This window comes from Carassius carassius, chromosome 41, assembly GCF_963082965.1.
Source record: "Carassius carassius chromosome 41, fCarCar2.1, whole genome shotgun sequence".
Classification (NCBI taxonomy): Eukaryota; Metazoa; Chordata; class Actinopteri; order Cypriniformes; family Cyprinidae; genus Carassius; species Carassius carassius.
Genome location: NC_081795.1, coordinates 8,450,639 through 8,466,703, shown reverse-complemented (window position 1 = coordinate 8,466,703; position 16,065 = coordinate 8,450,639). Strand labels below are relative to the sequence as shown.

Genomic DNA, 16,065 nt, shown 5'->3' with positions numbered 1-16,065 from the left:
GTCTTTAATGGGTATTCATAGTAACACCGGAAGTGTATCTATGCTGCAGCACTCTATGCATGTAACCATCAATGGTTTTCATGACTTTTCTGTGATACTTAACTTTATCTTATTAAATTTGTATTATCATATAAATAAATTATGGCGGGAAGTCGACTTGAGAAATTTGGGACTGTATTTACACAGTAAGCATTAGTGACAGCATGTGCTTCATGAATTCATTTTCAAGGTTAATAAAAAAAATATTAAGCCCAAAATGTGTCTAAGGACAAGAGATCAGCTTATTATGAAATATATTATGTAATATGAAAGTGTACTATATATATATAAAAAAAAAAATTTATAATGCCAAGAGCGCTTATTAAATAGTAAATGATAAATCAGAGACTGTGAGACATTCAGTGAGACTGAATGATTGATGGTTGTTTGTAAAGGGTTCGTGATTTATTTAATGCGAGCTGGAGTCATCAAGCAAGAGGAAACACAAATCTGGTTTGATCTGTATGCTGCTTTTCCTCCTAAGAGAGAGCCTCTCTACGAGAAAGCAGTGAGAGCGCTGAAGATACATGCAGCGGATAATGGACCTGAAGTCTTATATAAAGAAGATTGAATTTTGAAAATCCGAGTATAAGTGCAAAAATACCCATTCAGAACTCTAATATCATCTTTAGTAACTTCATAAAAAATTTGGTTCCAACAGTATTGATGTATCTATTGGTCTTATGGTCACTCTGTGCTCTACATTTGTACTACATATACTTTTTTCTTTCATTTTTAATGTGTTTGGTATGTCTTTATTGATGCATTTATTATATGTTACATCTTTATTGATTTTCTTAAGTTTCTTTTGAGCTTGATGCTATATACACTACCATTCAGAACTTTGGGGTCAGTAAGATATTGTATTATTCTGCATGGATTGATCAAAAGTGACCGTATAGACTTATAACATTACAAAAATAAATGCTGTTATTGTGAACTTTCGATTAATCAAAGAACCCCCCCCCCCCCCCCAAAAAAAGGTTTTCACAAAAAATAAGCAGCAAAACTGATTTCAGTATTTATAAATAATGTATCATGAGGATCAAATCAGCATGTTAAAATGATTTCTGAAATATATTAAAGTTAAATAAAATATTTAATATAAATAAAAAGTAAAATATTTCACAGTATTAATTTTTTTTTTGTATTTTGATCAAATAATGCAGCATTGGTAAGCATAAAATACTTTTTTTTCAAAAGCATAAAACAGTCTTACCGACCCCAAACCTTTGAATGGTAGTCTTAAAAAAGTAACTTAAAATTGCATTAACTAGATTTTAGTACTGTAAAACTTCTGACCCATTTTGGGGTTACTGACCCTCCAGTTAAACTTGCATGCGCACTGGACCTTTGCAGTAAATCTATTTTTTTGTTTCTGTGGTTGTAAGTTCTTTGAGGTTTATGATAAAGGACCCAGAGCTTTTGAGCTCCTCAAGCCCAACTTTGTATCACCATGTCAGAGGTAAGTAATGATGAAAACAGCAAATTTGTACTGTACTTTGCCATTTTTTTTATTGAATTTTCTATGTGGCTTTTGATTTAGTTGTATCTTTGTGCAGGTTTGTTATGAAGTACGGTGAATTAGAAAGCAGAGGGGAAGTCAAACCTGAGCTGCTGTTTGAAGAGACTGCAAAAGTGCTGCTTGCAGAGGGCATTTATTTAAGAAAAGAGGAGGACCTGCAGTGAGTCTTAGAGCTAAATTATTCTTTAGACTACATGATTTAATTTTGTATTTGTCCATCATGTTTCTTTATAACCAGCAGGTGGCACCACAGTCTCAGGACCCTTTGCTGAACATGAAATTGACTGACATGTTGGCAGAGCAACAAGGAGACACAGACATGGAGACAAATATTCCAGAGAAACAGCCAGAGGCAGAGATGGTGAACCTTGACAGACAGACATCGTCATAAATGTACCACTACTCTTCAGTTAGGACAATGTAAACTGCACCTGCCTCTAGCACATCAGTGTGCCGGTCAATCATGCAATCAAACACTGGGACACAGATATAGTGTGTACAGTCATGGACACTGTGTAAGCCAAGATGAGCAACGTGGCTTTACCCTTCTGTGTCAAAGGAGTGATGATGAAGACATGTTTGCACACTCAAAATGGTTTTTGGCTTGAGGTCTTTAAAGCCCAGCAGCTGTGGTTCGGTGAATGACTTTATAATACAGATCTAGCAAGTGTTTCATTTCTGTGAAAGTGTCTAATGTCCTGTGTAATAAAATATCTGGAGTGTTTAATGAAGGTAATTTCAAGTCCATTAACAACAGGAGTGGAAAAAGTATCTGCATTGTAAATACTCAGTAAAAGTGTTATATATACTTCCAATTTTCTAAATCATTCCATAAACTTCATATTGGTTCATGATTCATATTGATATTAAACAGTTTTTTACACTGTTCTTTGTGCAGTCTTGCATTTAAATATGTCTTCAGCAGGATCTTAAAGAAACTTATTTGTGGAAGTTTTTATGTAACATCATTGTTTTTATAATTAAAACGTATGTGATTATAAAATTTATGGATAGCTGATCTGCTCAGACAACAATGAATTTCATTCAGAATTACCATTGTCCCTTTAACCAATAACATATTTTTATTCTTTGGCATTTAACACAGTCTGAGAGCTGTGGGGGTTTTGTTTGTTTTCTGATCTGTAATGTTTTGTATATTACCCCTTTTATTGTTGTTGTTTGTTTTATGACCCTTTTATATGTACAGCACTTTGGTCAACTAATGTTGTTTTTAAATGTGCTGTAGAAATGAATTAAACTTGAACTTAAAACCATCAAATCTGGCAGAACTTCTAAATGTCTCAAGCAGACATCATATCCAAGATTACTGGCAATATTTTCTGCTGAAGTACTGAATAATGTATTTTTTTTTTTTTTTTGTAAATGGCAAGCGCATGGCTTTGTGGGATAGTGAATGTTCTTGAATAGACACTGATTCATCACTGCTGAATTTAACCATTTCACCATAACCATTTCAGTGTAAATATTTAAAAGTGTAAGCGTTCCAGGAATAATGCCAGGATTTATTGATGTGAATCATTCCTGCAGTCACAGTAGAATTCAGATGTGACACATCACATGGACATGCACTTGGTTGATTGTTAGTGTTTGTTTGTTTTTTTGTTTTTGTTTTTTTTTTCTCAAAAGTTCCATTAGTGGGCAAACATGTTTGCTGCTGACAGAACATCTGATCTAAATAAAATTAATGTTTTATGTGCATGATGAATAAACAAAACTTTTCGGTTTTATTATTTTGAATGATAATTTGTCACATTTTAAAGGAGGTTAAATTAACATTATATTGCATTAAATACCCATCTTTAAATTTGAGATTATTTTATCCAGTATCTCTAGACATGATGAGAACGTGGAATAATGCCGTATTGGAATAGTTTCTTCATATCTTCAGGTTGTGGTCTTTCATTGCCGTCTAGAGGCACTATAATTATGACAGTAACATTTATGATTTTGTGACGCTAGCTTGCAAGGAGTTCAATTGTCATTATAAGTAGACCGCCAGATGGCAGTAATGTGATGTTCTATTGTCTCGAGAACATCTTGGATAACATTTTACCCACACAAGTAATTTATTTTTTCGATGTTGCATTTCAATTGTTCAATGTCATTTTGTCAGCATGAATGGCTTTTATTGTGTGTTTTATGTGTGTTGTGAAGATGAAATTAGTGAAGGAGAGTCGCGTGACGACTGGATGGACGTCGTCCTGCTCCTGAACACAACAACAACCCTTAAAGAATTACCAGGGTAACTGCAGTCTCCACTTAAATACCATAGGTAATGTTACTGCCACAGAAACATTATAAATTAATACAGGATCTCAAGCTGTTTCTAGTATTACTCTCTTGGGTATTAGTATGGCTGCACTAACCTTGTTAGAGAAGACTGAGCTAATTGTCACTTGTAGCTATATTTCAGGATCAACGTTTTTATAGTTTTAGTAGTTGTTTAATAAGTTTGTTTTGAAACAAGCATAATTATAATAAATATAGCCTAATTAAAGAGTAAAATTAATTAGTGAACAATAAAACCACACTGACAAGAGTCAACTGTATAATCAAAGTGTATTTGAACTGTTGTTTGGTTTTTATACATGTCAGTTAGCAGCTAGCTCACAAGTTTGAAATGTTTTCAGTTTATACAGTTCATTCATTGCAATTTAATATTGCCAAGCTGTAAGCTACTTAAACCCAATCTTTTGACTCTTATAAGATAAAAGATATATTTTATCATAAATATATAAAATAAAAAGATAAAATGCTAAAAAGCTATTAGTTGGGGAAAGTTTTTTAATAGAAAATACTATTATGAACAGCGTAACTACTTTTATACTACTGAAAATGTAGTTTAGGTAGTCACTAATTTACACTGATGAAAAACATATATTTTAAATTAAAAGATGTGCAGACAAGTCACATTTTCTTTTACAATGCCTACTTACCGTGAACTATTATTTAAAAAAAAAAAGGATTTCAAATACGTATTTAAGTTACTCTTTTCAAGAGAGATCTGCTTCATGTACACATTTTTTAAATGTTAATGTCCTGAGAATACAACAGGTTTAGTTGAAGCTCAGTGTCCCTATGTTTTGTGCTGATAATGAGACATGACGTGTACACACTAGATATGCACTACAGCTTCTGTCTGCTGGCCACACATCCCTTTGAGTGCTCCATCATCATAATCAATGGCAGGTTGAGCCGGCTGGGGTTTGAAGACCTTTACACAAACACTGTTTGTTTTACTTCTCCACGGCCATGGAGCTCGGAAGAAAGGCTGCCATCCTGTTGCCCTGTTCAAGGTATCGATTGGGACCACTTGTTGGTAGTATTATTTATTTATTTGTTTATTCAGCACTGGAATTATGGGATCTTTCCCCCTGCATATGTCAAGGGCATTTTTCCCCCAAGCAGAGCTTGATTTTTCATGTCCCTGGCCTGCAAAAACTTCAATCTGCTGTGCAGTGCAGGCCTGCTCTGCTGTACTGATTAATTACATAAAGATGCCTGATGGTTTAAATTAGCCTGGTAAATTACTTGAGAGACCTGAATTACTGTACTTGGTATTCCTCTCTCTGCTGAGGTCTGCACAAATACAGGCAGCTCACAATCCTAAACCTAAAATACGATGCTCTCCCGAACTCGGTCAAGATGTAGCATTTGAAACGTTTCACTTATTCTGTCTATTAACAAAGTGAACAATCAAAGAGATGGTTTATGGGTATATGACAATTTTTTTTAAGATTTACACTCTAAAAAATAAATCAACAGAAAAGGGTTTTACAGCATGATGCCTAAAGGTAAACGTTAGAAAAACCTGTACCTTAGATATATAAATGATTATTCATATGCAAATTATTTATATGCATAAATAAACTTTATAATATCTTAATCTGTTATAATATTTACACCTTTATATATTAAACCTATAATGCATTATAACAAATAATGTTCTTTTCTCATTCTATAATGCATTATGCTAATTAAACTATTAACCATGCATATAATATATAATATTAATACATACAGTACATATAATAAATATATGGCTGTTAGTCATATATGAGAACATAAAACTCTTTGTAATGCATTATGAAAGACTTGCAATGCATTATAGAAACTTTCATTAAAAGGCCCCCAAACTTCATATTTGGTGTTATTTTATAATACACACAGCTTTAAACAGAGGACCTGTAATGCATTATAATGATTAATTATTCATAATCCACACTGAAGTGCATTTTTGGCTTTTCATATATAAAAGTAACAACAGTTATAATCCATTATTATACTATAATTATAATACTACCTCAATTATAATACATTATAAAATCTTGAAACAGTAGACATGCATTATAACGAATTATGTTCTGCTCACATGCATTAATGCATTTAACAACTGTAAATATTTGCATAGATATCAATGCATTATAATATATTACAATTAGTTTTATTAGTTTAGCTATTAGTTATGAAAGAGAATGTCAAACTGTTTGCAGGGCTTTTTTTTAACTTCTAGTAAATTCCTCCTAAACTTCCTATTCTTTACAAAACTATGTATGCTTTGATACTTTTAAGAGCTCAAGAGTAAAAGCAATCATGTTTAGAACCTAAAATGTGTCTCTTTATTTATTTATCTTAAATAATACAGTTACTATACCTTTTGTATGCACCATTAAAGAATGTTTATTTATTCACTAATTATTTTTTATAATAGGGTGCAAACTGATCTACATTTTAAGTTAAATGTCACTAGAAATGAAAGAATGAAACTGTTACAAGTGAAACACAAAAGAACTCCAGTGCTGCTATGTACACATTGCTGTTTATATCACTGTTACTTTGTCAGGATATACAATAGCCGTCATAAGGTAGACATGAAAAATACAGTATTTAGGCCAGTTTAGTTCTCCTAAAAGCCTCAGTTTAAACTGTCAGGCATCTCAGTTGACCAGGCACAGGGTTAAAGGCTCTCCCGTGGAGTTCTGCCTCTTCACCATCACCACGCGCGATCCAGGTCAATGCAATTTGCTCTGCGGGCGAGTTCATTTTCACATGGCATTGAAATGCACGACCACACATGCCGTCTGCATTGCCTCAGGTCTGTTTCTTCTCTTCTGTCACCTAGAGCTAACCTTTCACATGATACAATTCTAAATAATTGGCCTTGATAATTAATCCTTGTGAAATGGTTTTCTAACAAGCCTAAATTGCATATTACAGTCTTTCACTTAAGCTGTGCTTTCTCAAATCAGAGCCGAAAGCTCACAATTAAAAGCCTGGGGGATAAAACGGAGCCAAAAGAGCAACTGCACCCATGTGCTGTGTTCATGTCATGAATTCCTCCATCCTTGCCATTTAGACCCTTCTGTTGTTCAGTATTGTGATGAACTGACAATACAGAGTGTAAAAAAATATTTTACAAAGCTGTAGCCTAAATGAAACAAAGATTGGTTGGAAATACTATTTTAGTCTTCAAAATGTCATGTTTAAAGGAACATCCAAAAATCTTCTGAAAATTCACTCACCCTCAGGCCATCCAACATATTGATGAGTTTGTTTTCATTGGAACATCACTTGCTCACCATTGGATCATCTGCAGTGAATGGGTGCCGTCAGAATGAAATCAAAACACCTTAATGATGGATCTGTTTCTAACAAACATGCAGTGTTCCACTTCAAAAAAAGTTCATTGATAAACTAGAGTCATATGAATTACTCAAATATTTTTTTATTGTGATGTTTTTATCAGCTGTTTGGACTCATTTTGATGGCACCCATTCCCTGCAGATGATCCATTGGTGAGCAAGTGATATAATGCTAAATTTATCCAAATCTGTTCCAATGAGTCCTTTAAATCCTGGATGAACTGAGAGCGTGTGAATATATAGCAAATTTTCATTTTTGGGTGAATTAATCCAGAAATATATATTTTTTTACTTCTTGTTTCTTTGTAATTATTTGTGAAATTCTTGAGTGAAAAGTTGTTTTTAGTGTACTCGTTTAACAAAAACAGACCACACAGGAGTCAGTGTGGTCGAGGCCTTCATTACCTGTTTTTTTGAGCCCCCTACAGGGTCTTTGAGTTCTGCTATACCTTACCCCAAAGGTGCAGGTGAGCCCAGACTGATCTGAGATCAGAGACTCAGCCACGGGTGAGCCCTCTTACATGATTCCATGTCCTCAGGCTATGAAGTCTGAGCCGAGCTTTGGAGGGGCAAGAGGTGTAAAGGGATAAATGGAAACCGAATTCAACAGGCTGCTCCCAAGCGTGTGTCATCAGCCAATGCCACACAGACACTTTTTTTCTCCCTGACAGAAGCTGTTCAAGGCATTTTTCCCCGTTCTTATCTTTTTTGTTAATCCTTCAAGGACAGGAAGAGCTCTAATGGGAGAATAAAGCATGTGACATCTACACATTTTTATAAAAAAAAAAAGAAAAAAGAACATCACTGATTGGGACTTTTGAAAGAACCCTCCTTTTGTGGGATTTAGCCCATCAGTCTCGGTTCTGTGAGAACAACTCATGTTATTGACACCACAAGCATCTGTCTAACCCTTCAACACACTCATTTGGATGTCTGAGACCAGTTACTATCATTCTTCCTGAATCCTTTAATATCTTTTCCGGACTTTCATCAAGTTTTTGGCTAGTACATTTGGTTTAAGGAATCAGATGGTATTTGTTACACAAAGAGAGTTGCTCGCACAAACAGAGCTGTTAATTATGATTGGTTTGTTATTGCTCACCAGAGCATAACAAATCGCCATTATGTTGTTTTGCTGAGACTAATTTAATTGTAACAAAAGTAATTATCACTCATTTATATTGATGCCATAAGCAGAAGTAAGAGAGCACCTGCTGCCATAAGCCTTAGCCTAAAAATAAACCTGGTGAAACCTAGCCTTGTGTTGTTCAACATATCATACATCAAGAACTTTCTCTCCTGCTGTATATTTGCAGAAAGAGAGTTACGTTCACTATGCATTATGTTTTTGGGTAAGCTGTATAAAAAAAAAAATCATTAGGTTGATAGAATTTCTTAAAATGTGCATGTTTTGCAATTCTGAAGCAGTTGGTGCTTAAAATAATCGTGTTGAAATATCTCACAAAATAAACATTTATACTGTATTTCAAACAACCCAACAAATGTGAAGAGCTACATACATACCTACTAAGTGAGACAACAAATTGCATGAAGAAAACAAGATACCTTTCTTCATCCACTGACCTCAACACTTGGTGCACCAAACACTATAACAGTAACAGTTGGTGGACAATTTTTGTGTACAAATAAATTATTCTAAATAGACAATAAACTCCAGGCATTGCAAAAGAAGTTACAAAACGTATCAACATCATCAACAAAAGCAACAGTGCAAAAAAGACTGACAAACTGTGAAAATGCAACATAATTCATCATTCACACAAAAGTAGAATATGCTTAATATTTTGAAGTTCAAGCCTGAACAGAGATATTTTCTGCTACATTTACTTCACAATTATTATTATATATTTTTTCGGTTATTAGGGGGTATTAGGGGGGAAAAACACTCAAGTGAAGCTGCTTTGGAGATTATCAAAATTTGATCAAGTGATTTGTTTTTTACAGTACATAAACTTTTTCCTTCTTCATTTCTTGACCATGGTAGAGGAGACCAAGCCAGGTTTTCCCACGTAATTTCAAGCATGACTTATTGAATATCAATGAAACCTACTTTTCCATGAGAAACGTACAGTAAAAATAGACAAAAACACCTGGGGCTAGTACATTTGGAGCGCCACCAATTACTGAACCTACCAAAGAGAACAACAGCGATTGTCCCTGAAAAGTTCTACCCTTCCTTAACACTGATTTGTATTCAGCGTCATGACTAGCCTACTCAAGTATGAATGTAGAGGACATCTTCCCATAGCACAATCTTCGCCCGGGGGACGGTTAAAAGATCCCAATGTATGCGGTGAAGGATATTTTTCTGGCCATCGTTTCGTCTGACGGTCTTACTGATATGACAACATTTTGCCCCTGTAAGGAGATGTCAGTTACAGGCTCCAGCTGCCCAATCTTCAGGCCCGGCCGGCCCCGCAGGCTTTTTCCAGGAATGCATCCTTCAATGTTCATTCTATATTAATGTTTGTCAGGAGTGATTCTCGTGCTGTCTGGGGCGGAGGATTGACTGAAGACACTCGGAGAGGTGCATAATGAGAATCTTTAATATCGTCTCCCTCCACTGCAGATGAGATTGTTTGGGGCTAAACTAGCGAATGCGCTAAAATACTATTTATTTTCTGATGGGCCTGTGGCATCTCTCGGGTTCTCTCTCTCTCTTCTCCATTACCTCCATCCGTGAGACCTGAGTGCTCATGTGAAAAGTTTGCATCACTAAAGAGGAAGAGGGAAATAACCTTGAGGGAGTAATTTGACTCTGTCACTTGTCTCCGTCTGACAGAAGAGGCGATTACAGCCTCGGCTCTCAGAACTCGAGTGTTTGCAAATACAGTATTCACGTACAGTTGGGCTTGGGCAGCTGTGTAATCACCACAGACCCCTCCCCCTGCCCCCAACCAATGTGACTCTTTCTTGCTGCAGTAATAAGGGAAGGAGATTTGAAATTTTCTCTCTCATCCCCCATGAATAACATTAAAAATGGAAACCGTCCGAAGCGGAGGACGATGATGAAGCCCCTCATATTAATTATGGCTTTAAATAAATAATGCATCCTCGTCTGGATCTATTCTCTTCCGCTCATTCATCCGCCCTCTTCATCTCGCTCTCATCCACAGTTCAGCACTTCTGATCAATCCTTCAAGGACGGTGGGAGATTGGATGATGGCCGAGACACACTTTCTTCCGGAGGCTTGAGAATTTCAGTGGAAGTGCTTTTTCTTCTTTTGTTCCTGGCATTACCACAGAATTGATCTGAAAAATGCACCAATTTCTAAAAGAAAAAAAAAGCATTGGCAGTAAAATGATCTCAGTTTTTTGCTCGGCATCAGAAACTGAAAATAGCACAAAACCTCAGTGCTGGACTGACTGGAAATTCTCAGTGATACATAATAAACATTTTTAGCAGGATTATAAACAAACAATATTATTCATAATAATAATAAAAATATATACTGTTATCTATCTATCATTACTAGTTGTAATTAGCATTGAAATATTTCAAACAGCCTAGTGATACGGATAAAAGAATGCATGTCATCCAATATGCAAAACAACATGACCTTATTAAATTGCACTGCTGTACAACAGTTTGGGGTGGTTAATTTGTTTTATTATATTATTTTAAATATCACTAAAGCTGCATGTCATAATGTTAATAAAGATTTATATTTTAAATAATTTCAAATAATTCTAATTGACATTCATCGTTATCGTCTCTTGAGCAAACAACACATCAGACAGAAAAAAAAAGTAATGCTGTTAAATAGAATTGTATGGAATGTGTGGCATTGTTCACAATTCATACAGATTTAATTGAATGTTTAGATTTTTATATATAGGGAATTATGGGTTTAAAGTGTATAGGGTAATTCATCTATCAACCTGCAGCTTTGGCCAGCACACCCTCTGGAGCCGAGCAGGGTTGATCAGCTAGTGAGGCCAGCAGGGGGCGCTCATCCTGTGAACTTTTGTCAGTTCAATGTAACATTATTATAAATTAAAGAAACTAGTATACAACACATTAACAAAATCCAAGCAGTTTGCATTTATTGTAAGAGCTTTTGTCTAGTTTACTTTGATTACTTTAATCCATGCAACTTAATTATAAAGTGTGACTTTTTTCTATTAGGTTTTGAGGTCATCTGTACACTAAATGTTGACAAAATGATAATTTGGCACATTTGTAACACATATAAAATGTATAGCCTGTCTCAGCAAAACAGACACACAAAAAAAATTATATATATATATATATATATATAGGTTAAATCATTTTTTTTAAATTTGGACAATAAAAAGCTGTCTTCATTGCTCAAGGCTCTGATGTAAGCTAAACTCTTTTGGCTAATAGAGAAGAGTCCTTAAATATGTCCTGCTCCAACAACTAAGATTTAAAGGTGAACATCAAGAATTATGCTGAAAATAATCAATATACATTTTCCACCAAGAATTGCACAGACTTAAATCGACATGGACATTGTTACACTAGATATACAAGATTTCCTTTTAAACTCTTTTTTTGATTCCAAGCTCTTTTACAGATTGGCTCGGCGTGTTTTTCCATTTTTCACGTCTTTGTCCTCGCTTTGTTATAATTCTCCTTTAAGTGCAGCTGATGTCAAGCCTTAAATCTCCCAGATTTATTGTCAGATAATTCATGAAGGCCTTTGTATTTGGCCGTTACTCTGCAGTCAAAGAGCCAGCCCTGTCTTGACATATCACACTTTCAGCTGCTTTGCCTTCAGTGTAGGGAAGGGCAAAGGAAGACAGGAAAAGGCTTGTCTTGGCCGAACGGATAAAGTACGAAAGAGAAATGAATGAAAGAGTAACTCCTCCTTTCTCTTCTCAGCACTGGTGCAGAGTTGAGGTTGTCTGTGATAATCTTATCGAGCTATGATGGCGAGCGGACGGGGACAAAAGAGGCAGAGGCACGATGAAGGTCTGATGGGTTGCTGATTGCAAAGCTGTCCAGCGAAGAGACAGTTGCCATGGAAATGATGAATGACATGTGTCCCACCTGATAGGACGGGCACAGCAGTGGAGTGATGAATAGGAACATTTGTGTGTGAGAGAAGATGAACAGCTTTAGGGCTTTTTGGTAGCAGTTTTCATCCCACACACACACAATGAACAAGTACAATTACTTTAATACCAAGGAATCTAAGTTTCAGTGTGGGCAGTTCAAATGTTTTAGTACATGGTTCTAAAATGACCATTTAGTAAAATTTATGTCAACCTAGGTTAAAAATGAATATGAATACATACATTTTATTTAGCTTTTATTAAGCTTTTATTATTATTTTTTTTTAATCACATTTTTTCTTTCCATAGTTTATTTTAAAGTGATGTGATATAATTTTCAGAAGTATAATGTATATGTAATGTATAAGTAATGTATATACGTAAAATATATAATATTAATTTAATAATAATAAATCAATAATAAATAATGAACATTTGTATAACATTTATTTAGCTTAAATTATTATTATCAATTAGTAAAATGCTGTTTTTAAAATATTATAAAATCATATAAAATAATAAATCACAATTAATATAAGTTTATTATTAATATTATTATTATTCAGAAATGAACATTTGTATATATATATATATATATATATATATATATATATATATATATATATGCCTTTTATTTTGTATAGTTTATTATTTATTTATTATTATTAAAAATACTACAAATTTGTAAAATGCTGTTATAAATAAAACCACAGGAATAACATTTGCAACACCAAGGTCATGGGTTTGATTCTCATAATTTAACAAAATATATACCTTGAAAAAAAAGTACATTTCTTCAGGGGGGAAAAAACACCAACCAAAATGCACAAATGTAATTTGCATAAGTTATTGTATGAGGTCATCCTTTTTAATAAGTACCACATATTATGACATGTTATATATATATATATATATATATATTTATATTTATAAAACATAGTATATGACTTAACATCACTCTCTGACATGGAAATTTCTTGTTGCAATGTATAACCAGAGAACTTTTGATTTTATTTTTTTACCATATTTCCCTCATTTTACAAGGACAAAGTGATTGGGGGAGGGTGTGAAACGAGCTTGTGTTTTCTAATCCAACAGACACAACATGGCCTCCGGTCGCCTCCTCAGCGCTGACTGTGATAAATGAGTCTGGAGAAATGTGCAGCTTCACAGCAAACTCACTCACGGCTGCAACTTGAGGAGGACTTCAGGTATTTTTAGAGAGCTTTTCTCCACTCTTTCTCTTACTCTCCTCACACTTCTCTTAGAGTGTTTATCACCAGGTGGGGAAGCAGGTTCGGTCGCAGACAGTCGCTCAGCTAACCTGGGAAAAAGCTCTCTTTCACACACTGAACATAAACTAATTTTGGGCTCACTTGAGAGAATTGTTTCCTTAGTTAGGGAAGCTAAAGTGTGGTGTTCATCTCCCTCTGATTGCACTTTGGAGGTGCTTGAGGGGCCCAGACTCCCATTAGCCTGATGAGCTTACTCTGCTAACACAGCTTTAGTGGACAAATTGCATACATATGTGGGTGGCTGGATTCATATATTGGACTTCAATGCTATTACAGGAAAGAAAATCAGTGTACAGTATTCTAAGAGGAAATGAGTTCTGAGCTGACTTGTTCTTATCTTTGAGCAATAGATGTTAAAGAAGGTAGGATTGATTTACAGTAGATCTCAGAAGCTTCCCTTCAAGCTTATGAAACCACAGTCGAATAAAGGAACATTGTATGTTCAACACAGGCTCAATTGACAGCCCTTGTGGCATAAAACTGATTGCCACAAAACCACTCTTCAAAAATCTGGATGACCACGAGGCACTTTCAGTGGAAGTGAATGGGTCCAATCCATAAATGTTAATGGTGTAGCCACAAAATGTAAACAATATGCCTGTAAACATGATTTTAGTGTGAATAAATAACTTACTAACCTTATTATGTATGTGCAAAGTTAAATTCAATTTTAAAACTTTTTTGCCAACACAACATAAAACCTCATATTAAGGATGACTGTAAGGATGTGTGATATTTCTCTGGTTAATTACACTGTAAAAACTGTTGATTGATCTAAACTTGTATTAAACCTGTACTATTCCTTTATATATATCCTTATATAACAAATAAGTTAAAAGAATAAGCAAAAATCATTCAAAAAGCACAGTGTTCTTCAGGTCCAGAATCAGTCTGTATCTAGTTTTCAACATACAATGTTGTGGTTAGACGTTTATCTTCATTGCAATCCCTCTCTCCGGACTTCCACACAGGATCCAAAAGCGGCCCATCACATCCGATCATAATTCACGCCGGCTCTGGCACTGGCAGACTGCAGAACTAGTCTCATTGAGTATCTTCAGAGATGATCAATATTTAATGTGGCCTTTAACAAGATCAGATTTAGCAAAGATATTCTGCTCTCCCTCTTGCACGAACATGGCTGCTCTGGCCTTGGTGTGGAGTAGAGGAGGAGAAGTGCCAAGAGCCCTTTGGGTTTTATTAATATGAGTGCTTGACCTGTGTCTGCCCAACACACTACGCTGAGCTGGGAATACATTTTTCCTTTTTAAGTCCAGCTCTCACTTGAATTCCAGGGAGCAACAGCCCGGGGTATTTGTTCAAAAAGAAGAACACATTTGACTTCACCGAATCTTAATGGTAATTTCTGCACCTGTGACATTTTCTTAACCATAATGAGCCAGACCATAATAGAGTCATCAATTCATCTGTAGCTCAAACCTTAATCACTTTGTGTCCCGCAGTGCTCGTTTTATGCAAGCTGTGAGATAACTAAAATATCTGGATATTTATAAGACATAAGTTTGGAATAATTAAGATTTTAAGTGTTTTTCATAGATGTCTCTTATGCTCATTAATGCTGAATTTATTTGATCAAAAATACAGTAAAAGAATGACATTGTGAAATGTTAGTACAATTTAAAATAACTTTTTTTTTCTATCTAAATCTTTTTTAAATGTAATTAATTCCTGTGATTTTCAGCAGCCAATCCTGCAGTCTTCAGTGTCACATGATTCTTCAGCACATTATAAATCAGCATATTAAAATGATTTCTGAAGGTTTATGCGATTCAGCTGTTCCATCACATGAATAAATGATATTTAAAAAAAAATAGAACACATTACAATTGGGTTTAAATTGTAAAAATAATTCACAACATTACCGTTTTTACTTGTATTAAATAAATGCAGCCTTGGTGATCACTGGTTAAAAAAAAAAGTATTACAATTTACAAATAAGTATACATAGATTACATTTTGATATCAGATTTAATGTAAGGAACAGCTAAATAAAACAAGTTTTGAATGTCCTAGTGGCTAGAACACATTCTTCAGACACACCAGGTACTTATATCGACTGAAAATTATATAAAATAAAATTCTGAATAACCTTGAGTGCGATATTCTGGTTGTATAAATGCAGGCATTTTCAGCCAAATCCGTAAAAAAATAAAAAAAGGAAAAATTAAGTCAGAACAGGGTAGAACCTGTTAGGATAACTCCCCTGAACCTCATCTCACAGTGTCACCCCTGGACTTCTGTTCCGCAAAGCCAGAGCTTCACATTCATATTCTATTCATAAAGGTAATGCAGACCGTCTGGCTCTTGATGATCACCTGTGGCCTCCTCTTCAGAGCACCGAGCCAAATGCGGGGGTACAGAGGGGGGTACTAAAGGACAGTGGGTGGAAGTGGGGGGATTTGATCAGATTTGAACGTGCTGATGCCTCTTCCGTAAATGAATCACCCGCCTCGTCGATCAGACCTTTACACAAATAATA

The 16,065-nt window shown here is 34.9% G+C and overlaps 1 long non-coding RNA gene and 1 pseudogene across 1 annotated transcript; both read left to right on the top strand.

The window, feature by feature from the left end:
- Positions 1-141: 141 nt before the first annotated feature.
- On the top strand, positions 142-2,118 carry LOC132123303 (small ribosomal subunit protein mS23-like; annotated as a pseudogene).
- Positions 2,119-3,617: 1,499 nt separating this feature from the next.
- Positions 3,618-12,596, top strand: LOC132123227 (uncharacterized). Its single transcript, XR_009426472.1, has 4 exons — positions 3,618-3,646; positions 3,740-3,857; positions 4,705-4,881; positions 12,098-12,596. It is a non-coding gene; the product is annotated as an uncharacterized LOC132123227 (long non-coding RNA).
- Positions 12,597-16,065: the final 3,469 nt, after the last annotated feature.